The following is a 25063-nucleotide window of genomic DNA, read 5'->3' on the forward strand; positions in this document are numbered from 1 at the left end:
TAAACCTTGCCTGGAACGGTGAACCAACTATAGGCAACAATGCCAAAACTTGATCCCCTGGCTCAAATAGACGGGTTTCCGTCTTGCGATCAAAAAATTGGTTGGGCTTTCTAGTTAACTGAAATGTGTTGCAAGTTTTACAGTACATTCCTACATCCCTCTTCAGACGAGGCCAGAAGAAATGGCGGCGCACTCTGTCAAATGTTTTCTTTACCCCTAGATAACCTGCCACTCCATCATGTGATGTTCTCAACACAAGGTCTTTAAACTTTGAGGGCAACACCACCCGAACAACCTTGTCTACCTGCACACCGTTCACTACCTGTGGTGGTAGCACTGGTTCCTCTTCCTCAGCCGGCTCCAGGATGTCCCCAGCAGTAATGCAAATATTATGGAGCACTGTACACACTGCGACAACCTTCGGAACGAAGGTGTGATCCACTTCCAGGGCTTTGAAGAAGATCCCTCGCCACCGTGCCTTCATCATTCCAAAGGCCCTCTCGATGATGGATCGGGCTCTGGCTTGGTGAGCGTTGAAGCACACCTCCACTCTTCCCCGCAGAGGCTCCCGGTACGGGGTAATGAGGGTGACTGGTGTCCTCAGACATGGGTATCCCTCAAGATGAAGTAACCAGCTGGTGGGTAACAGTCCCTGATAAATACTGGACTATTTCTTAGTACCCTGGATTTGTGGACCGAACCGGGGTACCCAACAAATATGTCCATATTTTCCAGTGCTGTCACAGATTGCCTGAAGCTGGACAGAGTGGAAGAGTTTCCTGTTCAGGTAATCTTGTGCATGTAGATCATTGGGAGCCTTGATGCGGATGTGGCATCCATCAATGGCTCCCACACAGTGGCTGAAGGCCGGGCTGTTGGAATCCATGGCCAACTTCAGCACACTGTGCCAGTGTGGGGAAGGGGACCACTTTGTCCAGGAAAGACAGGATTGAGTCGCACATGCGATGTACAATGTCAAACACAGTCGTCTACGGCGCATCGAACACCCGGGAAACAACAGTGTACGACAGACCTTGTGCCAGCCAGTAGACCACCAGGAGGACCTCCATACGCTGCACCCAGCCATGGGTCTTCTCCCTCCTGAGAAGGGCCATCAGTGCCTCAAAAGACGGTCTTTTCAGGCGATAGTCAAGATGCATGTCTCTTGATGCATCTCAATAGATCTGCACAAGAGGGACATGGGTGTTGGGGGTGGCATATATTGTGCTCCTGTCCTGTAAAACACAAAATAAAGTGTGAATACATAAGTAATGTTCTGTGTTTTCCTGTCTTCATTTTTCCTGTCTTTAATAACAAATCTCTTGAAAGGGAAAAGCTTTTCTCCTTTTGCCTTTACTTTTCTCCTCCGCCCTCCCATCTCATCTGTCCTTTTCACCGTGACTCCCTTCCTCCCTCTTGTCCTTATTAACTCCAATGAAACAATGGAAAAAATAAACATCATATCTTCAACTTAAACATGCTTAATACTGAATTATTCTCAATTTATAAACAGTCCTTTCCAACTCCTCCTACTCATAGTCTATTTCATCTTCCAGTGTCTTGTTCTTTTTTTGTTTCTTTTAATTATTCACAAAACGGTCCAGATGTGTGTCTCCTTGGTATCTCTCTAGTCCAAATGTGTGTCCCATTGGTGTCACTCCAATCCAGATGTGTATCTCTGTGGTGTCTTTCTAGTCCAGATGTGTGTCTCATTGGTGTCTTTCTAGTCCAGATGTCTCTTTGGTGTCTCTTTAGTCCAGATGTGTGTCTCATTGGTGTCTTTCTAGTCCAGATGTGTGTCTCGTTGGTGTCTCTCCAGTCCAGATGTGTCTCTGTGATATATCTCTAGTCAAGATGTGTCTCTATGTTGTCTCTCTGTTACAGTCCTTTCCAACTTGTCCTAATCATATTGTATTTCATCTTTGTTTCTTTTAATTCTACTCAATCACAAAACAGTCCTTTTAAACTGATCCTACTCTGAGTCTATTTCATCTTTGTGTTTCTTTGGTTCCTTTCATGTTCCTTTTGATTTCAGACAGTTTACAAGTCTGAGAACTTAGCCCATATGCCCCTGTCGATCTCCATTTGACGTGAGGTCACAGAAGTTGGAGGAGGAATCATCTGATGATATCTTCATGCAAATACCATAAGACATCATCCCGCGGTGGCCAGAAAAAGCGGTTGATTCCAATCCGGTGCATACTGTACATTTTACTTTGACATGAGTTTCAGTCACCTCTTGAATAACTCCAGGATAAATGTCATCATCATAATTCACACAACACCATTGGCCGATGATGTCTGAGTTTTGCCAAGGAATTTCATACAGATTCTGACTGTTATCCTCCTGTGTGGGTGCCATTGCCTGAACCTCGAAGGTAAAGGTTTGGGAGTTATAACACTGACACTCCAGGGTCTGTCTTTTTGAGCAAAGGCAGCTCACATCACGGTAACTGATTTGTCCCGGGCTAACTGTTACTACTTGGTGAATGCGCGTGGTTGATGGCACCACCGGGAGACTATCTGGCATGCTCTTTGTGGCTTCATCTACGTTATCCTCACTGATGTAGAACAGTTTTACTGAGGTCTGTGCATACACCAGTGTGTTGAAGAAGAGCTCAGCATTGGGGATGTCTTTCCCGTGGCTGACCAGCCTGTCAGCAGTCCTTTTTGAGGAGGCCTCCAATTCCATCTGGAGCACTCTTGCCGTGGCTCGCCTCAAAAAAATTCCAGTTGCCTGATTTGAACCCACAGTGCTGCAGCTTAGTACAGAACAGATCAAAATTGCCTTTCTGCCTGTATTGTGTGCACGGCCCAAAAAAGCACATAATGTTCTTTCACACCCCCAGCATGTAGAACTCAAGGTGAGGCGTGTTGCCTGCTGCTGGTTTGATGCAAAGTGTACAGCTTGGATTTCAGAGGAGTGCCTGCAGGCGTAGTTTTCTGAAAAGTCAACATGAATTAAGCATTCATGATCTGTCATGTTCCTCTTTAGTGCCCTGTAGTAGGTGAAATGTCGTTTTATGTTAAAGAGGGGTCTTTTGAATGAAATCATTGTGATGTATATATATATAAATATATATATATATATATGTTTAGATCAGTTAAGTTAATCCCTTCTAATGCAAATCATGTTTTTAGGCAATTCCTATGTAATTAATATGAACTGTAACTGAGGAATCTTTCTTAGGCTGGTGGATATATGACACTCGTCGTCACTCGGGTGTCGATCTTTATTTATGGATTTAGGTTATGTATCTGTGATCTATGTGTGTTGCGGTCCTACAGAAACCAACAGAGAAATACAATATCAGCTAACTTGACTTACAATTAAGTCATACAATTATTATACACCTAATAAACAGTAGGAACATTCATACAAACAAATTATGAACGTTGCATTATCATAGTCCTATTACAATCCAGGCCTTTCTAACAATAGTTCATGAATGTTTTTTATCAACAACACTCAATATAAGTGTAAGGTTTAGAAGTCAATTCATATATTTGAGTTAATTTACTAAAAATATACTTACAATGTTTACAGTTAATTATTTACATATTTATGTTTACAAGATTATTATTTACATATTTACATGTTCAAATATTTACGGCAGCATCTTTGAAATAGTTATGATAATATCTTGAATCTGCCTGTGAGTATCTTCCTGACATTTACCTTAGTCCAGGTCCTTCTGGCCTGTGATTGGTTAGTTCTACGACATGTGAGTTAGGAACAAGGAAGTGTTGTTATTGTTGTGAAACTGATGAAGTGGGAAGAACAGTAAAGTGGCTGCTTAAAAAGTTATCTGTCTCCATCCTGCATGTTTATTCTCCTAAAGAGTGATCCACCACCACACAACGAACCCTCAACTTACAAATACTATTCAGCCAGATGAATCAAACTGTTGAGTTCACTCTAACATTTCTCTCCTCTACAGTCCACAGGGAGAAAACTGACTCAGACACTTTAACAGTGAAATAATAAAATGTTGGATCAACACTCACCCTGCTTCAGTCTTCAGTTTTCCTCCTTCTACTCAAAATGGAGTCTGAGCTGACTGTTGCACAATGAAAAATAATTTCAGCCATTTTCCTGAGTTGCAACTTTTCAACTCTTTTTCATAATCAAAACACAAATTAAAGATCTTTATTGCTCAATTAGTACAATGTAAAGCAACATTTTAAAATGTATTATATTATCATATGAGTCACATTTCTTTATATTGATGTTTCTTCCAATATACAATTACAATATCATAGAAAAGGTGTGAACGTTTTGCTTGTGTTTTACAAAAATAAAAACAAAGGACATGCCGTTTCCAGCAACCTGGATTTGTTAATACAATCACAACTTGGGAAAGTGATAAAAATGTGTTTTTATTTTGCAACAGATGTTCAGAAGAGTCTTTGGGAGTCTTCAAAACAGCTCTAAGTGTTTGCTGTTGAAGGACTTTATCAGAAAATAGTCTGCTTAACTCTGTGACTTGAGTTTAAAGGTCAGACATGAGAGGCACAAACTGTAGCTACTGGAACTGTAACGTATACTAGAATATACTCCTGCACTTATTATAACATGTGAACATGCAGTTTTCTCTCCCTGCTGAGGAACACTGTGAACTTTTATTTATTGTGTGAGATGTTAAAGAGGTTCTGTCAAAGACAGTTGTTGAATACTAATATGCCAAAATACCTGCAGTCTCATCTTTACTACAATGATGAGTTCACTGTCCAGTACAGTAACAGATCTTAACATGTGGACAGAAAACCACAGAAACATGTTGAAGTTTTAAAAAAATTAAATTGACCATTAACACTAACGTTAGCTACATCTCTTTGTTAATATCGCAAAGTTAGCTAACTTATTTTAAAATTTGTTAATTCTAAATACTTAAACATCCTTGAAATAAAAAAAACTTGTTTTTTCTTCGAAAAGAAAAAACAAGAATTACCGCCTCACCCAACCATTCAAGTTGCAGTTTACATCCATATCTGTCCAAAATGTCATCACTTCATGATTTTATCATAATAAACATTTGTGTGAAATTGTCATAATTAGCATATGAATTCTTGAGTTATGGCCAAAAGTGTGTTTTGTGAGGTCACAGTGACCTTTGACCTTTGACCACCAAACTCTAATCAGTTCATACTTGAGTCCAAGTGGGTGTTTGTGCAATTAGTGTGCTGAGTTTAATTTCAAATCCAGTTTCCATCATTTTAAATCAAGTTTAACTACATTATGATGACACTTAACCTTTACAAAACCAAGTCAGTCAGAAAGAAAGCATTCACATCATCAGTTCAGTGTTCACTGCATCCATTCAGATAAACCTCCTTTGTGGTTAAACAGAGGGAACAGTGACATCTGCTGGCAGAAAGCAGCTCCAGCAGGATCAGGGACTTTATGTGTCTGTGCTCAGTCATGTCATGTCACGTGAAAACTGGCAGAGTCACACATAAAACTGGACTTTTCCTGTATGTACATGATTATTGAATATAAAATCTAGAGAATGCATGTTAATCAGATCTGTTTGTTTATTTTACATCAAAAATCATATAAAATATGAAGGTGCTGACTTTCCACCAAAATCCAGACATAATGTGTTTGTAGTCAGTTGAGAAACTTAAAGGGACTGTTTGTAAGAATCAGAAATTGCTTGTTAACAGCGACACCTGTGGCCGAAAGTCAGCGTTGGGTTCGCGCTTGTGCTCGCTCTACATAGACATGAACGAGCACAGTGCGGCCAACACTGTTTAACAGACGGGCTTCAATACAACTTTGCGGTTTTGGTGCTTCCATGTAGTTTTTGTTGGAATCTTGTCTGAACAGCGTAGCCACACGCGAGAGCGCATGGGACACCGACAATGATTTATACATGTAAGAAGTTACAAACATTCTTCTCATAGTGTCTCTCTCACTCAGCCTGCATTCTCCCTCTGTCTGAGAGACCCTGATTCACAGCCTGTCTCCTCCCACTCTGTTCTGATTGGTCAGCGTTTCCTGTCAATCAAACGTCCTCAACACAGCGTCAATTTCTCCCCCTCCCCCGGAGCAGGGTGGAAAATAGAAGATGCGAAACACTAGTCAGTTAATTATTTCTGGTAAAAGACACCTGATAAATGTAGTAAAGTAATCAGAGTAATGGTATATTATTTACTGTAGGAGCTGTCTCTGTGTTACCATGACCACAGACCGGTTAACGTTACACTCTCGGGGGCTTAGCTTGCCGTAGCTTAGCTTACTGGAGCTGAAACACTTTATCCTGTACCATGTCAACATAACAGCAGGTGGGATTAAAAATGCTGTGTATAATTAATATTGTCATCTCTCTTCTCAAATAAAGTTTGACTGTGAAACAGAAATGTGTTGTGGTGCTTACAGTCACTATTTACTACCTGTACAGTGACATCAAATATATATAATATATAAATATCATCTGTTTAAACAGTGTAATTACATAAAGCCTTTGTGAAAGAACATGTTATATTTAGATGATGGGAGTACATGAAGCCTGTTCTGCTGGTTCTTGCAGACTAACAGTAGGAGCTACTTTGCTTATAGTTTAGGATGAGGAGGAGAGAGTGACGCTCTGTGGGCGGGGTCACCTCGCTGCCGGTTCTGCTCCGGTTGTAACAGGTAACCCTTATATGGCTTGCAATTCGCTAGCCATAAGTATATTTGCAGTATAAAATTGGGGTCTGCGATGACATTGCCAGAAAATTAGTTTTTCTCCATTGTTTACACACAAAACAAATGAAACTATGCAAACAAATCTGAAAAGTTGAAACCCATGTACATAGAAAAAAAGTGCTAAACTGTTAACACAAATCCATTGTCTTCCTTCAAATAAAAATTCCAAGAACCAAAAACACTAATCTTTCTTATTGATAAACTTTTCAAAGAGGTCTAGAAATCGTTTAGAATTGTCCTGCATTGCCTGATGTTGCCTCTTGAATTTCTCCTCCTCCTCTAAAAACTCCAACACAGACATTTCTTCTTTTTACGGGGGGGGGGACCGGCAGAGGTGGAGGGCTCAACATCCTCCACATGGCTGTCCGAGCCAGACTCAGTGGCCTCGTCATCCTCCACTGTCCTGGCTCTGCTTCAGCCTCAGTGGATGTTGAGCCACTACCAGAGGCCACAGCATCCACACATGCAGAGTCCATCAGGGTGGGAGGATCTACAGATGGCCTCCCACCGATGGCCTCATGCACAGCCGAAAAATATGGCCTTGTGGCTGCTGTGGCCTCTCCCCTGTCAGTCCCTGTCCCAGTATAGCGGGGAATCTCAACTCCTACAGAAACACAAGCAAGAGAGAAAGTTATTCAATAGTATACTGACCGGACATAAAAATGGGATTCACAGACAAACATGAATGCAAGGGAACATGTTACACATCACTGAGCATTTATCCTGCAAATACAATTTAAACCACACCTTCTATTTCCGCTTTAGATTATCCCACTTTTTTGCCACCTGTGTGGGGTTTACTCTGGAAAGGCCCATCATCTGAAGTATTTCCCTGAGTGATACAAAAAATATGTTACTGGTTAACTTATTTGTCAGCAAGTAGTTAGGTCCACAGCCACAGGTGTCAGCTCACATGTAAATAACAATTGTCATAGCAAGTTCAGGAGAAATCATTAAAATACCAATACATAAATGCTATAGATCATATCTTAATCCAGAAAAGGGCTCTGTCAACATGATGACATGTAAAAAGCATCTTGAGGTTGCAATGAACATTAGTAGCATGTTGAAAGGAACAACAGTTACAGATTACAGTATCATGCACTACATAGAAATCCACTAACTCACTCCCAGGCCTGTTTGGCTGTGTGGCTCCTCCCTGTAAACAGGGTGTCATTCTCTGCCCTCAGTCTGATGACGGTCAGAGTTTCATCATGGGTCCCTGTAAGAAATGACAAAGTAAGATTGATCTCAAATGTAGCCTACAGCCCCAATTGGAACACTCGTCACAGGACTGTTTTTGGAATGATAATTGCACACTACGTACTGGGCAATTGACTATTATATGACAACATGAAATACAGCAAATTAGAGCTGAATGCTCAAATGCTTTTGTTGATATAAGAATTTAATATTAATAACTGTTTGCACTTGTAAACATCATGTCAGGATTAGGCCTATAGCAGTTAAATTGGAGCCCAAATGTTCCAATAAAAACATAGATAATAATACTACTATCAATGTGAAATGTCATGAGGAATGCGTTTAGAACAACAATTTATGAGGTGCTACACAAACGGTGAAGGGCAGAAAGTTTCATCATCTTAAACAACTACAATCTATAAAAACACACTTACATTTGTGAAGTGCTCCCGCCATGGTTTGAGATTATTCCAGCTGCGTGTCACGTGCCTTTTATACGTGACGGGTGCCAAAAACACTTCTGCAAAGGATACTCCAGTGTATCCTTGCTCATAGCTCCTCCGGCAAGCCTCCACGATCTGCATTTTAGGAAATGGGATGTCCTTCGAGATGGAGCGCTGAGATCGATTTCCGGGTAACAGTCGGAAGACGAGGAGACGAGGAGGCAACAAATCGGGAAATGAGATGCAGCTAGAGAATCATGACAAGGCCGTCAAACCACCTCCTATAAAACGAAGGCCCCAACTAACAGGGTCTTTGGGACATCAACATGGGGCACACCAAAGTGCGTCTGCCCTTACATTTTCTCGACCTTCTCTCTGGTGTGTATACTAAATAGTCCCTCTCTGACATACAAACAACAGTGTACGAAAGACCTTATGCCAGCCAGTAGACCACCAGGAGGACCTCCATACGCTGCACCCAGCCATGGGTCTTCTCCCTCCTGAGAAGGGCCATCAGTGCCTCAAAAGACAGTCTTTTCATGCGATAGTCAAGATGCATGTCTCTTGATGCATCTCAATAGATCTGCACAAGAGGGACATGGGTGTTGGGGGTGGCATATATTGTGCTCCTGTCCTGTAAAAGACAAAATAAAGTGTGAATACATAAGTAATGTTCTGTGTTTTCCTTTCTTCATTTTTCCTATCTTTAATAACAAATCTCTTGAAAGGGAAAAGCTTTTCTCCTTTTGCCTTTACTTTTCTCCTCCCCCCTCCCATCTCATCTGTCCTTTTCACCATGACTCCCTTCCTCCCTCTTGTCCTTATTAACTCCAATGAAACAATGGAAAAAATAAACATCATATCTTCAACTTAAACATGCTTAATACTGAATTATTCTCAATTTATAAACAGTCCTTTCCAACTCCTCCTATTCATAGTCTATTTCATCTTCCAGTGTCTTGTTCTTTTTTTGTTTCTTTTAATTATTCACAAAACGGTCCAGATGTGTTTCTCCTTGGTATCTCTCTAGTCTAAATGTGTGTCCCATTGGTGTCTCTCCAATCCAGATGTGTATCTCTGTGGTGTCTTTCTAGTCCAGATTTGTGTCTCATTGGTGTCTTTCTAGTCCATATGTCTCTGTGGTGTCTCTTTAGTCCAGATGTGTGTCTCATTGGTGTCTTTCTAGTCCAGATTTGTGTCTCATTGGTGTCTCTCCAGTCCAGATGTGTCTCTGTGATATGTCTCTAGTCAAGATGTGTCTCTCTTTCCAACTCGTCCTAATCATATTGTATTTCATCTTTGTTTCTTGTTCTTTTGTGTTTCTTTTAATTCTACTCAATCACAAAACAGTCCTTTTAAATTGATCCTACTCTGAGTCTATTTCATCTTTGTGTTTCTTTGGTTCCTTTCATGTTCCTTTTGATTTCAGACAGTTAACTATCTGAGAACTTGGACCATATGTCCCTGTTGATCTCCATTTGACGTGAGGTCACAGAAGTTGGAGGAGGAATCATCTGATGATATCTTCATGCAAATACCATAAGACATCATCCCGCGGTGGCCAGAAAAAGCGGTTGATTCCAATCCCGTGCATACTGTACATTTTACTTCGACATGAGTTTCAGTCACCTCTTGAATAACTCCAGGATAAATGTCGACATCATAATTCACACAACACCATTGGCCGATGATGTCTGAGTTTTGCCAAGGAATTTCATACAGATTCTGACTGTTATCCTCCTGTGTGGGTGCCATTGCCTGAACCTCGAAGATAAAGGTTTGGGAGTTATAACACTGACACTCCAGGGTCTGTCTTTTTGAGCAAAGGCAGCTCACATCACGGTAACTGATTTGTCCCGGGCTAACTGTTACTACTTGGTGAATGCGCGTGGTTGATGGCACCACCTGGAGACTATCTGGCATGCTCTTTGTGGCTTCATCTACGTTATCCTCACTGATGTAGAACAGTTTTACTGAGGTCTGTGCATACACCAGTGTGTTGAAGAAGAGCTCAGCATTGGGGATGTCTTTCCCGTGGCTGACCAGCCTGTCAGCAGTCCTTTTTGAGGAGGCCTCCAATTCCATCTGGAGCACTCTTGCCGTGGCTCGCCTCAAAAAAATTCCAGTTGCCTGATTTGAACCCACAGTGCTGCAGCTTAGTACAGAACAGATCAAAATTGCCTTTCTGCCTGTATTGTGTGCACGGCCCAAAAAAGCACATAATGTTCTTTCACACCCCCAGCATGTAGAACTCAAGGTGAGGCGTGTTGCCTGCTGCTGGTTTGATGCAAAGTGTACAGCTTGGATTTCAGAGGAGTGCCTGCAGGCGTAGTTTTCTGAAAAGTCAACATGAATTAAGCATTCATGATCTGTCATGTTCCTCTTTAGTGCCCTGTAGTAGGTGAAATGTCGTTTTATGTTAAAGAGGTGTCTTTTGAATGAAATCATTGTGATGTATATATATATAAATATATATATATATATATGTTTAGATCAGTTGAGTTAATCTCTTCTAATGAAAATCATGTTTTCAGGCAATTCCTATGTAATTAATATGATTGTGTAATAACAATAGTTGTAACTGAGGAATCTTTCTTAGGCTGGTGGATATATGACACTCGCCACTGGGTGTCGGTCAGGACACAAAACTCCACTCTCGGATAACTGTTAAATCCACTCTTCTTTATTTATGGATTGAGGTTATGTATCTGTGATCTATGTGTGTTGTGGTCCTACAGAAACAAACAGAGAAATACAATATCAGCTAACTTGACTTACAATTTACCTAAATAATATAAGCAACTTAAACAGCAGTATTTCTTGTTAATAATATAGCCACAGTGAACTCAATATATACTGTACATTTACACACAACCTGACAGCAACTACATACTGTAAAAACATTTTTTTCAGTACAATATACACACTGGTTATCACAATACTATATAGCTGAATTAACGTAATGAATAATAGTGACCTTTGGTGGCCGAAACATGCACGGCAGCGGAGCGCATACAGCGCAGCCTTAATTAACCACACTTATTACCTACAGACTGAACATGAGCTGAACACAAAGCAATGTGTAATGAGACTTATTTAACTACTCTATACAGTAGACCATACTATAACAGAAATATAGCAATATAGTCAAATATCAATGCAGGGGAATAAAGACTATAGAGAGCCTGATATCATTCCGATAGAATGCTAATTAGCCTATCCTGCGAACACAGCACGGTACTTTTGAAGCACAAGATAAAAAAGCACAGAAAGGAATAAATACACAGTTATTACATAGAAGTCAAAGGAGAGCAAATAAGAAACTACTTACTGTATGTCATGAACGCACAACAACACATGAATTAGCTCCTTCTACTCATCCACATACTAACTACTGAGCCTGTTTCCTCTGCTGCTTACTGGGATATTACCTCAGTCAGCCAGCAGGGGGCGTATTTTGACTGTCACTACATGCCCATAGAAAGGTGGGAATTAAGTCATACAATTATTATACAACTAATAAACAGTAGGAACATTCATACAAACAAATTTTGAGCTTTGCATTAGCATAGTCCTATTACAGTCCATTGCGTTATCCATGTCCAGGTGGTGAACCTCTGTGGATCATCAGGACATGGCTGATCCTCGCAACACATCCACTTTTCTGATCACTCACTCTGAGAGAGATCACCACCTTCGGTTCCAGCTGATGAGAGAAGAAGAGAACAGAAGTCATAAACCAATGTTTACAGAGACTCCCTTCATCAGCTGTCAGTCAGTGATGCAGCACACAGTTCATTTATAAAACTATCACTGGCAGAACCAACCTCCATATCTCCGCTCACTACTCAATATCTCCAACAGTAACCGCAATTTATCTTCTAGTAAATTCATCAGTATGGTCGTTCCTAAAGTCTGCACCTCCTCTGGTCGTCATTCATTCCAGTTTGCCGCTCCTAGTGACTGGAACGAGTTACAAAAGACACTAAAACTCCACACCCTCATCCCGTTACCCTCCTTTAATAACTCTTTGGGCAGACCACATCATGGTTACGAAATGTAACCATGGTTCTATGAAATAAGAGCCAGTGATTCGAGGCTTCAGTCAGACTGATCTCAGAGCTGTGACAGAGATGAACTGATCAATGAGAGAATAAAGACTTTCTGATCAGATTTGATGGTACGACAGTTTGATGGATGAGGACCACTGTCTCTATACATGTTGTGATGCTGTCAGCTGTAATCCAGCTTTATTTCCTGGAGACATGAACACAACAACAACATCTTCTTCACATCAACTCTTTTTTTTAAATCAAGATCTTTTTATTGGTTTTTTTTGCAGTATATAGCAAAGGTACAGCTCTATTCGGTAACCAGAAAAGAATGACAGGTATTAGTATACATTATTAGCAGCTGGCACCAATGCCAACAAATAAACAAGTCAAAACAAAGGATTTATACAAACAATAAAACAATCCCTCCCCAGTCACTGCCAGCACGCCATATGGGAAGCTAACTGTCACGCCAATGACTTGCGATGAATGATTGAATACTTTGTGATGTAGTCAAGCTGTACTTGGTAATCAAGTATTTACAGTGTCTGGAATGTATTTAAAAAAGGGCCCCATGCTTTCAGGAATTTCCCATGTGAATATTGAAGCGAGCATCTGATTTTCTCAAGCTTTAAGCAAGACATGATGTCCGCCAACCATTGTGTGTGAGTGGGAAGGGCAGCGCCCTTCCACCTGAGCAGGATTGCTCGCCGAGCCAGAAGGGAAACAAAGGATAAGGTACGTCGTTTTTCTGCAGGTAATTGCGTCTCACTTCCGGTGACCCCGAACAGAGCAACCAGAGGGTTTGGTTCTAATTTGACGTTTAACACCTGAGATAGAGTGTGAAAGATCTCCGTCCAATAGTTTGTAAGACTAGGGCATGACCAGTACATGTGAATAAGGGAGGCTTCACTGCTCTTGCACTTGTCACAGTTGGGACTAATCTCAGGATACATGCGAGACAGTTTGGCTTTTGAGATATGAGCCCTATGCACCACTTTAAACTGAAGTAAGCAGTGACAAGCACATAGAGAGGATGAATTAACCTGCTTCAATATGGAATTCCATGTATCCGGTGATAGAGAGAGGCCTAAGTCCTCCTCCCATGCTGCTCTAAGCTTGTCCATGGGGGCACGCTTCAAGTCTGATATCATGCCATAGAGAGTGGAGATAAGTCTTTTGTGTGATGGATTTAAAGAAAGGATCGTATTGACAATTGCCGTGTCTATCGATGCAGAGGAGCCGGACAACTGAGAGAGCACAAAGCGCCTTGCTTGTAGATATCTAAAAAAGTTGGACTTAGGAAGACTGAATTTTTTGCTTAGCTGCTCGAATGATGCCAAAGTATTATCTACAAATAAATCTTTGAAACGCACAATACCTTTCCTGTGCCATTCTTGGAAAACAGGGTCCTGAATAGATGGTTTGAAAAGATGATTTGACGCAATGGGGCTTAGAGTAGAGAAGCTGTCCAAGTCAAAGTATTTCCTGAATTGAGCCCATATTCTCAAAGAATGTTTAACTACCGGGTTCCTGATAGATTTAATTGAGGGGAGCGGAAGCGAGGATCCTAGCAATGCAAGAACAGACAGGTTATCGTCCGAGTGGAGTTCCATCGCTACCCAGTAAGGACAGTCGGGCTGATTGTAAAAGTAAGACCAAAACGCAAGACATCGCAAGTTAGCAGCCCAATAATAGAAACAGAAATTTGGAAGTGCCAGACCACCAGTAGCCTTGGTTTTTTGGAGATGAACCTTGTTAAGACGGGGACGCTTACCCTGCCATATATAGGCGGAAATAATTGAATCAAGTTGATTGAAAAAAGATCTGGGGATAAAAAGTGGTAGGGCCTGAAAGAGGTAAAGAAATTTGGGTAGGATGGTCATTTTGATGGAATTGATACGACCCACGAGAGACATGGACAGAGGTGACCACTGTTTCAGTGTTTGTTTAATCTGGTTTAACAGAGCAATAAAATTCTCCTTAAATAGATCTTTGTACTTTTTAGTAATTGAGATGCCCAAATAGGAAAACTTATTTTTTTCAATTTTGAAAGGCAGGTTGGTGAGGTCTAAGGCTCGTGCTTCATCATTGATGGGAAAAAGCTCACTTTTGTTGAGATTTAATTTGTATCCTGAAAATTTACCAAACTGATTGAGCAACGACAGAGCGGGGGGTAGTGAGGTACCCGGGTTTGAGACAAAGAGCAAGAGGTCATCAGCATAAAGTGAGACCCTATGCTCTGTGTTGCCCCTCCAAATACCAGATATGTCCCCGCAACTGCGGAAGGCTGTGGCAAGCGGTTCGATGGCCAAATCAAAAAGTATGGGGCTCAGAGGGCACCCTTGACGGGTTCCACGATGTAAGTTGAATGGTTTAGACTGCTGGGAGTTAGTACTAATTGAGGCTGAGGGATGCAAATATAGTAGCTTAATCCACGAGGTAAATTTCGGGCCGAAACCAAATTTGTTCAGAACAGCAAATAAGTAGTTCCATTCAACACGGTCAAATGCTTTCTCCGCATCGAGAGACACAACACACTCAGGGACTTCCTCAGAGGCAGAGTAGATGATATTGAATAGTCGTCGTATGTTAAAGTACGATTGTCTGCCCCTGACAAAGCCAGTTTGGTCTTCGGATATAATTGTAGGAATGACATTCTCCAGTCTACGGGCTAGGACCTTAGCCAAAATTTTTGCATCTGTGTTTAAAAGGGAGATAGGCCTGTAGGAGGCACATTCGGTTGGGTCTTTACCTTTTTTAGCAATGAGAGTGATACAAGCCTCGGTAAATGATTGAGGAAGGGAACCTTGCCTACAGGATTCAGATAGGACTGAACATAACTGTGGGGAAAGTAGCGAGGAGAACTTTTTAAAAAATTCTGCTGGGAAACCATCGGGACCCGGACTCTTACCTGACTGCATTGAGGAAATTGCTAAAGCTATTTCTGCCTGAGATATGGGCTCTTCCAGTCTCTTCCTGAAGTCCAAAGAAATTTGGGGAATATTTAGACTGTGCAGGAAGTCAAGAATTACATTACAATCGGCCTGAGACTCTGAGGTGTAAAGCTGGGAATAAAAATCCCTGAATGTCTCATTAATTTGTGAATGATCTGAAGTTATGTGACCATTTGACATTTGGATTTTAGAGATATTTTGTTTTGCTTTAAAGCCTTTGAGTTGGTTGGCTAGCATTTTGTCAGATTTGTCTCCATATATGTAAAACCTGGCCTTGTTTTTTAAAAGCAAGTGTTCAGTTGAGTGAGTTGTAAGCAGGTCAAATTTGGTTTTGAGTTCTAATCGTTTTTTATAAAGGTCTGGACTTTGAGTTTGAGCATATTGTTTGTCAATCTCTCCAATTTGGTGGGCCAGATCCAAGCGCTCTTTATAGGATTTTCTCTTCACTTGAGCGGTGTATGCTATGATCTGCCCCCTAAGATAAGCTTTAAGAGCATCCCATACAATTAGGCTAGAGGTTTCAGGGGATATATTAGTAGTAAGAAAAAAGGCTATCTCTTTCTCCATATGTTTCACAAAATTATCGTCAGGCAGTAGGGTTGAGTTAAACCGCCAGTGCCTGCTCCTCTGTGGGAGGCCAGGGAGGGACATGGTCAAACCAATAGGAGCGTGGTCTGAAATGACAATACTCTGATAAGCGCAGGACTGAACCAGCGGGACTAGTTGGTTGTCGATAAAAAAATAATCTATCCTGGAGTATGTATGATGGACGTGCGAGAAAAACGAGTATTCCCTATCGTTTGGATGTAGAGAGCGCCACACATCACAGACACCGTAGTCAGAGAGAAAGGCTTGAATGAAAGAGGCTGATTTACTTATTGTGCTGGGGTTAGTGGAAGATCGGTCTAAAACTGGGTCTACCCAACAATTGAAATCACCACCAAGTATGAGAGAGTATGTGTTGAGGTCTGGCAGCAGAGAAAACAAATGTTCGAAAAAACCTACATCATCTGAGTTAGGGGCATACACGTTCACAAGCACTACCAGTGTGTCATATAATTTCCCAGATACAATAACATATCGACCGAACTTGTCAGCAATCACATTGTGTGGTTCGAAGGAAATACTTTGACTGATAAGGATTGAAACCCCTCTGGCTTTGGCTGGAAAAGCGGAGTGAAATTTCTGCCCCATCCAGCATGACAGAAGACGACCACTGTCTGAACTGCAAATATGGGTTTCTTGCAGGAAGGCTATTTCTGTTTTAAGTTGTTTGAGGTGTGAGAAAACCTTCTTTCTTTTAATGGGGTGGTTCAAACCCTTGACATTCCAGCTCTGTAGTTTTAAGTGCCTATCCATGCAGCTTGACTAAAAAGGTTAGGACGCGAGCACAGTATTCAAGTGGTTGCTTTAAGATACAGCTGTAGCAGGTCATTGGAGACCAGGAGTGACTAGTGTACAGTAATAGGTTTGTGTAAGTTACTAAGGTGTTACTGGCAGTGACATATCCCTTCCCCCCACCCCCCTCCCCAACCAAGAAAACTGCTAAAAAAGAAAGCAGCAAGCTCTTCAGAACAAACATTGCACAACAACAACTCTTCCTGTCTTAAACTAAATTAACTGCTGCTCCGGTATACATACAAAAGTAGATTACAAGCACCTCTAAAACAATATTTTGGCTTAAACAATCAACTTTATGAACTGTGGAAGCTGGGAAGCTCTAGCACGAGTTTCAGAAATCAGAAATCAAAATTAAAAACAAAATTTCACCAAAACCATAGAAGCAGGAATCAGACATCATATGGAATTGTGATTTCAAAGTAGACAGAAATAAGAGAGAGGGAGAAAACATGGATTCACTTGTGCCATACCAGATAGCTAAATAGTTGAATTAACGGTACAGGACAAGACCCACTTAAGTACTAATAAACGTAGAATAACCAGTCTTCAAAATGATAATTCCAGCTTGAAATGTGAACTAACTGTTCAACTGGCCCTTTAAAATCCAGCGCAGATTCTCATTGAAACGGCATCACACTCAGAGAGGGCAAAGCTGTCATATGTGATAACAGCTCCAGAGAGCCAGTATAGAACCAGGCTAAATAAAGTAATGTTTGCTTGTAAATGTTTGCAACTGTCTGTATATGTAGCCTAACAAGAGAGCAGCGCAAAAACACGTGTATAGTCTGGATAAATGAACATGTTCACCGATGTAAACAAACCCACGTGACAGTTAACATACGCCGCACTACGTGTAAAATGGTAGGGCTATAAACAGTGATACCTCTCATCCAGTGGGTCCATAGTTACTAAAGAGTCCCTTTATGAATGTTCCGGTGACCTGCGGAGGCTGCTGATGTACTTGTGTGCCTCGTCCACTGAGCTGATCCACTTTCTGGCTCCGCTGGACAGCGTCAGCCGGAGCCGGGCTGGGTAGAGCAGAGCAGGCTTCTGTCCCAGTTGATAAAGTTCTGCCATCACGTCTCTGTATTCCCCCCGCTGGTTCACAACTTCAGGGCAGTAGTCCTCCAGAACACGGATGGGCTGGCCACGGAACTCAAGTTTACCTCTCCGCCGTGCCTCTCTGATGAGCAGATCCTTCGCCTGATACCGGTGCAGGCGGAGAATAACCGGGCGCGGTCGCTGTCCGGGGGCCGGTTTAGCAGCTAGGGAGCGGTGGGCCCGGTCCAGTTCTGGGAGGGATGGCAGTGTCTCGGTACCGAACACCTCGCGCAGCAAATTTGAGAAGAATTCAGTGGGGCGTCCGCTTTCAATGGACTCCGGGAGACCCAGGATACGGATGTTCTGGCGCCTGCTTCGGCTCTCCAGGTCGGTGACTTTAGCCTTTAGCCTAGCATTATCCTCGCTCAGGGTGGTGCACACGTTCTCCAGATCCACGACTCGTTGGCTGAGGTCTTCTGCAGCTAGTTCCAAGGAGGAGACACGTTGGCCGTGGTCCTCCACTGTGAGCCGTGTTTGGTCTAGTTTTGAGTCCAGCTGGCTGAATGATGTTCTGAACTCGGTGGCTAGCGCATCACGGTGTTGCTCAAGCAGCGTGGTGATAGCCTCCAGTGTTAAGCTAACGTTAGCATCTTCTTTTTTGCTCCCCTTGGCTCCTTTCGAAGTCATTGTGAGAAATAAAAGGGTCGGTCAGGAGAAAAATTAGATAAATAAAAAAAAGGTTTCGTTTTGGCGTGGAAGTTAGAGGGCTGGATGGTATAAAAATGAAAAGTTTACCGGAGCACCGGCTAGTGCGTCTACTCCATCTGCCTATCGACCGGAAGTCCACATCAACTCTAACACATGATCACAACAAACTTCTGGCTGATCTGATTGGCTGACTGTTCTCTCTCTCTCTGTGTGTCACCGTTCTCCTCTCACAGCTTAACTGAGGAAACACATCGCAACAATACTGCTGAAACCAGCATGGACCGACTCCGACCCTCTACTGACCTCAGAGTCTCCAGTCTACAGTGTGGACTCTCCACAAGATCAGACAGCAGCTTCACATCTGAATCCTGCAACCCGTTGTTACCCAGCACCAGCTCTCTCAGATGGGAGGGGTTTGACGTCAGAGCTGAGGCCAGAGAAGCACAGCTGATCGCTGACAATCTGCAGCCCCACAATCTGAATAAAGAATACATGATGTAAGTTTAGCAGACAAAGTTCCTGCTTGAAATCATTCAATGTTTAATAATCTGTGCAGAGCTGAAGAAGGTTTAGAACGTAGAAGTTTAGAAAATGTAAACTCCAAACACCTGAAGCCAACAGGATGCAGGTTAAAAAATGTAAAATACAAACAGTGAAACAGAGCTCTCATTAATATTAATGACAACGTGCTGCTACTTCAATAAAGACGTAGTGACTTGACCTGTTAAACTCTGACAGCTCCACCAGTGGATCCATCTATACAAAATCATGTTGTGCAGCCAAACACAAATAAAAACCCACAGAAATTGATTCAAGATTCAACTCAAGATCTCAAAGTTTAAAGATGTCAAATATGTCAGGATGAATTTTGGGGAAATGTGAACAAAAGATATAAAAGATAAGACATCTATAATATATATTTTAAGAATAGTGGAGTCATAAAATCAAAGCATCTTCAGTTTAAACTATTCAGTCATTATAAGCATCATATAGATTCATAACATTTATAGAAAAAACATACTGAATATATTTGTTATTGTCTCATAGTTGAAATAGAGATTATTTATTTATACCTCATATTTATGTATTTCTTATAATTATTTTAACACGATGAAAGTCAGGTGTTTTGATTATTAAGGTTTTAAATGTGTAGCTCAACATTGCTCTGCCACAGTCAATGGACTAAACCAATGAAGAAGAAAATGTACTTTAGCATTGACATAATCAGTGTGGATTAGTATAATATCAGCCTGATACCTGCAGTTTAGTGTCACCACAACTTTCACATCATATTAATCTCAGTACAGAAGTAAAAAATGGTGTCTGACCTCAGAGTCTCCAGTCTACAGTGTGGACTCTCCAGAAAACCAGACAGCAGCTTCACTGTTGAATCCTGCAGCTTGTTGTGACTCAGCTTCAGCTCTCTCAGATGGGAGGGGTTGGACTTCAGAGCTGAGGCCAGAGAAGCACAGCTGATCTCTGACAAACTGCAGCTGCTCAATCTGAATAAAGAATAAACGATGAAGATAAAAATCACTTTATTATCCAATCAGATGTATTCAGGTTTTAAATGTGTAGCTCAACATTACTATGTCCTAATCAATGATCTTTTCCCTAAAATGAGTAGAGTGACTTTGTCATTGTGTTATTGTGGATCATCATAATGTCAGCCTTCTACAGACATCATCCAAATGTCACCACCACATTCATACACCTGTTCATGTCAAAACACATCAATAAAATGCTGCTGATCTCAGTCAAGTCTGGAATTATAGGATCAACACTATATTGATCCTTTAAACAGCTGCATTTGGTGTTTGCTGAAGTATCAATATCAATGATCAGACATTATTTGTGAAAACACATTTAATTTAACAGAAACCAGAGAAATGTTTCTACTTCATGAAGTAAACTTGATCAATGTAAAACACATATTAGTCCAGAGGATCTTCTGTATCCAGATGTGATCATTTACCAACAATGATAAACATTAATTTACTTCAACAACTAACTGGATATTTTCTATAAGTCTTTTGTGACTGCAGACTGAATTTAGTTCAAGAAACATGAAAATATGAAGAAAAGGCAATCTACAACCTCATATATGTTTGTTCATAAATTAGTTTGAATTGTTAATTAAACGTATAAGATCTATAATAGTAACAGAGAGTCTGTGAACTGACCTCAGAGTCTCCCGTCTACAGTGTGGACTCTCCAGAAAACCACACAGCTGCTTCACTCCTGAATCCTGCAGGTCGTTGTTACTCAGGTCCAGCTCTCTCAGATGGGAGGGGTTGGACTTCAGAGCTGAGGCCAGAGAAGCACAGCTGATCTCTGACAAACTGCACCAACTCAATCTGAATAAAGAATAAATGATGTAAGTTTAGAAGACAAAGTTCCTGCTTGAAATCATTCAATGTTTAATAATGTGTTCAGAGCTGAAGAAGGTTTAGAACGTCGAAGTTTAGAAAATGTAAACTCCAAACACCTGAAGCCAACAGGATGCAGGTTAAAAACTGTAAAATACAAACAGTGAAACAGAGCTCTCGTTAATATTAATGACAACGTGCTGCTACTTCAATAAAGACGTAGTGACTTCACCTCTTAAACTCTGACAGCTCCACCAGTGGATCCATCTATACAAACTCATGTTGTGCAGCCAAACACAAATAAAAAACACAGACATTGATTCAAGATTCGACTCAAGATCTCAAAGTTTCCAAAGATGTCAAATATGTCAGGATGGATTTGGGGGGAAAGGGAAGAAAATCAGGCAACAAAAAGAAGAAAAAAAAATCAGCAAAAGTAAATCTGCTACTTATACAACGTGGGTGCTAAGCATGAAAATGACGACTGCGTCAGTCTGAAACTATGCTGTGCGCCGCTTTGCGCTGGGTCTAAGATAGGGCCCTCAGTGTGGATCAGTATAATATCAGCCTTATGTCTGCAGTTTAGTGTCACCACAACTTTCACATCATATTAATCTCAGTACATAAGTGAAAAATGGTGTCTGACCACAGAGTCTCCAGTCTACAGTGTGGACTCTCCAGAAAACCACACAGAAGCTTCACTCCTGAATCCTGCAGCTTGTTTCCACTCAGCTCCAGCTCTCAGATGGCAGGGGTTCGACTTCAGAGCTGAGACCAGAGAAGCACAGCTGATCTCTGACAACCTGCAGCTCAACAATCTGAATAAAGAATAAATGATGAAAATAAAAATCACTTTATAATCCAATCAGGTGTGTTCAGGTTTTAAATGTGTAGCTCAACATTACTATGTCCTAATCAATGAGCTTTCCCCTAAAATGAGTAGAGTGACTTTGTCATTGTGTTATTGTGGATCATCATAATGTCAGCCTTCTACAGACATCATCCAAATGTCAACCAAAACATTCATACACCTGTTCATGTCAACACACATCAATAACATGCGGCTGATCTCAGTCAAGTCTGGAATTAGAGGATCAATATCAAATCAGACTTGTTGGACTTCATTATTTCCTTTATTACATGGCCTTCTTCTCACTGTATCTGGTAGCTTAGTAGGTTTGTGTCATTTACAGGAAAGGTCCACATTTGTTCAAGTGTGTCTGTAAACAACAGCCACATGTCACATGTACATTAAAATAATTATTTGTGGCAGTAATCACTCCTCCTGTGAAGTGGTCCCTTCATAACACAATTACACTGTAAGAAATTACTTCATAAGTTCAACTGAAACTAATTTGAAGATTCAGCAGTCTGAGTCCGACAAATCAAGTGAGTGTTTAATAGGGCTGGGACGATTCAACTATCTCCCGATTCGAAACTATCACGATTCAATATGTATTGTGATTTTTAAGTATTGGGATTTGATTTTGCGATTTATTGTGATTTTTGTTAACTTTTTTAACACTAGACCGTGAGAAAAAGTTGAATCATACACATCTAGGGACTTTTACTTTGTAAAATATCTAAATTAATACAGTAAAAATGTTTGATTTTCAGCATGTATTTAGTCAGAGATGTCCTGAAGTCAAATATATCAGTCATTGTCAGGAATTATTTATTAAATTTTTTCAGCAACCAAAAAATCAAAGGATAAAGATATTTCCCTCACAAATTAGTGGTATTTTCGTTTTAATTTATAAGGGACATGTAATGTTTTATACTTCTGGTGAATATAATCCAATCAATCTTATTTCCATAGATGTATTTTGTATGTACAGTTTCCTTTGTTAACACCTTATTTTGAAAACCGGACGTAGTCACACGTGTACACTTCCTCTAACTTCTCCAAGTCCGTCTCTAGCTCTCCCATCAGCTCCGTTTTCTTTATACATCCATGGTCAGCTCCATTGGGGCTGTTTGAATGCATTTTACATAAATGTCAGTATATGGATGATCTACAGTTGTAGCGTCGGCTCATTTGACCACGGAGATGAGAGCGACGGCCGGCTCGACCGCCATGTTACCGCCATACGGTAACGTTTCCTGTCTATGACAGAGTTAGCATGCAGCTTTAGCCGTGATTTCCTGCAATGTGTGAAACTCAAAGTGTTTCCATACTTTACCAGATGTGTAGTGTTTACCACGCTGGATTTAACATGTGAGGGTGCAGGTCGTATCCACGCAGAACCTCCGCCGTTTTCTACTTTTTCGTTTCGGCTCGCGGCGGCTGGCTGGTTTGTTTTGGTTGGAACGGATATGACGTGACGTTACTCAGACTACAACAATAAAAGCGGTAACTTCCTTCTACCTCCGCATAGACTCAAATGAAGCAAATATATTGATTCTGGCTTTAAAAAATCTATTTCAAAATTGTTCAAAAAAAAATGTGCGATACATAGGTGAATGAATTTTATAGTGTTTACCAAAGTTACAGACTGTTTAGTACCAAATTCCCTCTTTGTGTTACTAATCCTCCTGCAGCTCAACAAGGAAACTGTCAAACACAACATACTGACTGGATACATACTAAGGCTGGGCAATTGGAGGGGTTGGACTTTAGAGCTGAGGCCACAACTTCACATTGAGTATCTGAGAGTCCACAACGAGAAAGTCTGTCATGACACAAAAATTACAAAATATGTTATTATGAAAGAGGACAGTTAATATTTACTTCATGCATTTAATGACTAAACAGTTTGATATATACTTATTTGACTAACATTTGCTCACATCAGTGGTTCAGCTAATCTTATCTCAGTGGTTCAGCTAATCTTATCTCACTGTTTGACATGAAACAATAATTCTAATCACTCTCTCTCAAACCTGCAGACTTTTAATCTTTGCTTTTCTTTAATCTTGCAGAAGAGAGAGAACTGTAGTTACATTGAGGTTTCCCTAATGTCCAGTCTGTCAGTGTGATCTGATCCCAGGTCCGTCTCCACAAAGTTAGCATGAGGCCTTCTTGATTAGAAAAGCCTTTTTAAAACTGAATGAGTAATAATAATACTGTTGAGAAAGATGACCTCTCTTTGCTAGCTACCTGCTGCTGTCAGATTCACGTCCATAAATGGGAAAATTCAATGCTGCCAAACGGTACAGAAATGAAACAAATCGGATAATAATATTAGACCTGAAAAGTGACACAGAGACAGTGCTAAATCTAGCCTGTATTACATTACTAACTAGAATGGCACTCGGAGAGCGCAGACCCCTGACTTTAGAAACAGATCACAGCTCACAGCTGGCGGTACCGTGAGGTGGTCGGCTTGTTATTAACACGGTGTGTTCCGTGTAACGTATCGGCGGATGCCTCTCTCATTCAGCAGCCTTGTTATGTCTGTATAACGTTACACTACGTTGTCTCTCATCCCGTCAGCTACCGCTTTGTTCTTTCTCACCGCAGACGGTCAGTGGCTCCCGCACACACATCCACACACGTATCTCTCTGCTCTCAGAAAGAAGAAGGCGGGGTCATGTGTCATCAACGCGTCATCAGTTACACTGTGCATGTGTTATACCCTGTGGTCTTAATGCTCAGGCTGATCGGAATCATTAAAAAAATTCCTGAATCCAGATAATGATCCAGATCACCACCAAAATGTAATGGATTGTTGATTATGCCACACCCCACCCATCCCAAAAATGTCATTCAAATCCATCACAAACTTTTGGAGTAATCCTGCTAACACAAACAAACAAACAAACCAACAAACCAACACCAGTGAAAACATTAGCAATATGACAACATGATTAATATAATATTATGATATTATGTTGGTTTATAAACAAGAAGAGGTTTGTTTACTAGAAAGTTCATGTGTTTTTTGGGGTGACGAGTCGAGACATGGCAGAGCTGGTCTCAAAGAAACATTTTGGATTTGAAGCCAATGAAAGAGATCAGCCCAAAAACAGACGAGGTAAGGTGTCAGGCATGGATGTATTAAAAGAACTGGATACAGCGTTGGAGGCGGGGCCATGTTCATTCCTATGAAAGTTGCTCATTGGCGCATGAAGCCTAAATGGCTCGACTTCCGTCTGGAAAAGTACCCAGATCTTGGCGGACCATGGGCAATTGGGACATGCGCAGTAGCGTCCGCTCGGTCACATGACTCGGTCAAGGGGTCCCAACGTCACGGTC

The 25063-nt window shown here is 41.1% G+C and overlaps 1 pseudogene; it reads right to left on the reverse strand.

The window, feature by feature from the left end:
• Nucleotides 1-10992: 10992 nt before the first annotated feature.
• Nucleotides 10993-25063, reverse strand: part of LOC141768564 (protein NLRC3-like) — a 32111-nt pseudogene continuing 18040 nt past the window's right edge.

The sequence above is a fragment of the Sebastes fasciatus genome, chromosome 5 (assembly GCF_043250625.1).
Source record: "Sebastes fasciatus isolate fSebFas1 chromosome 5, fSebFas1.pri, whole genome shotgun sequence".
Lineage (NCBI taxonomy): Eukaryota > Metazoa > Chordata > Actinopteri > Perciformes > Sebastidae > Sebastes > Sebastes fasciatus.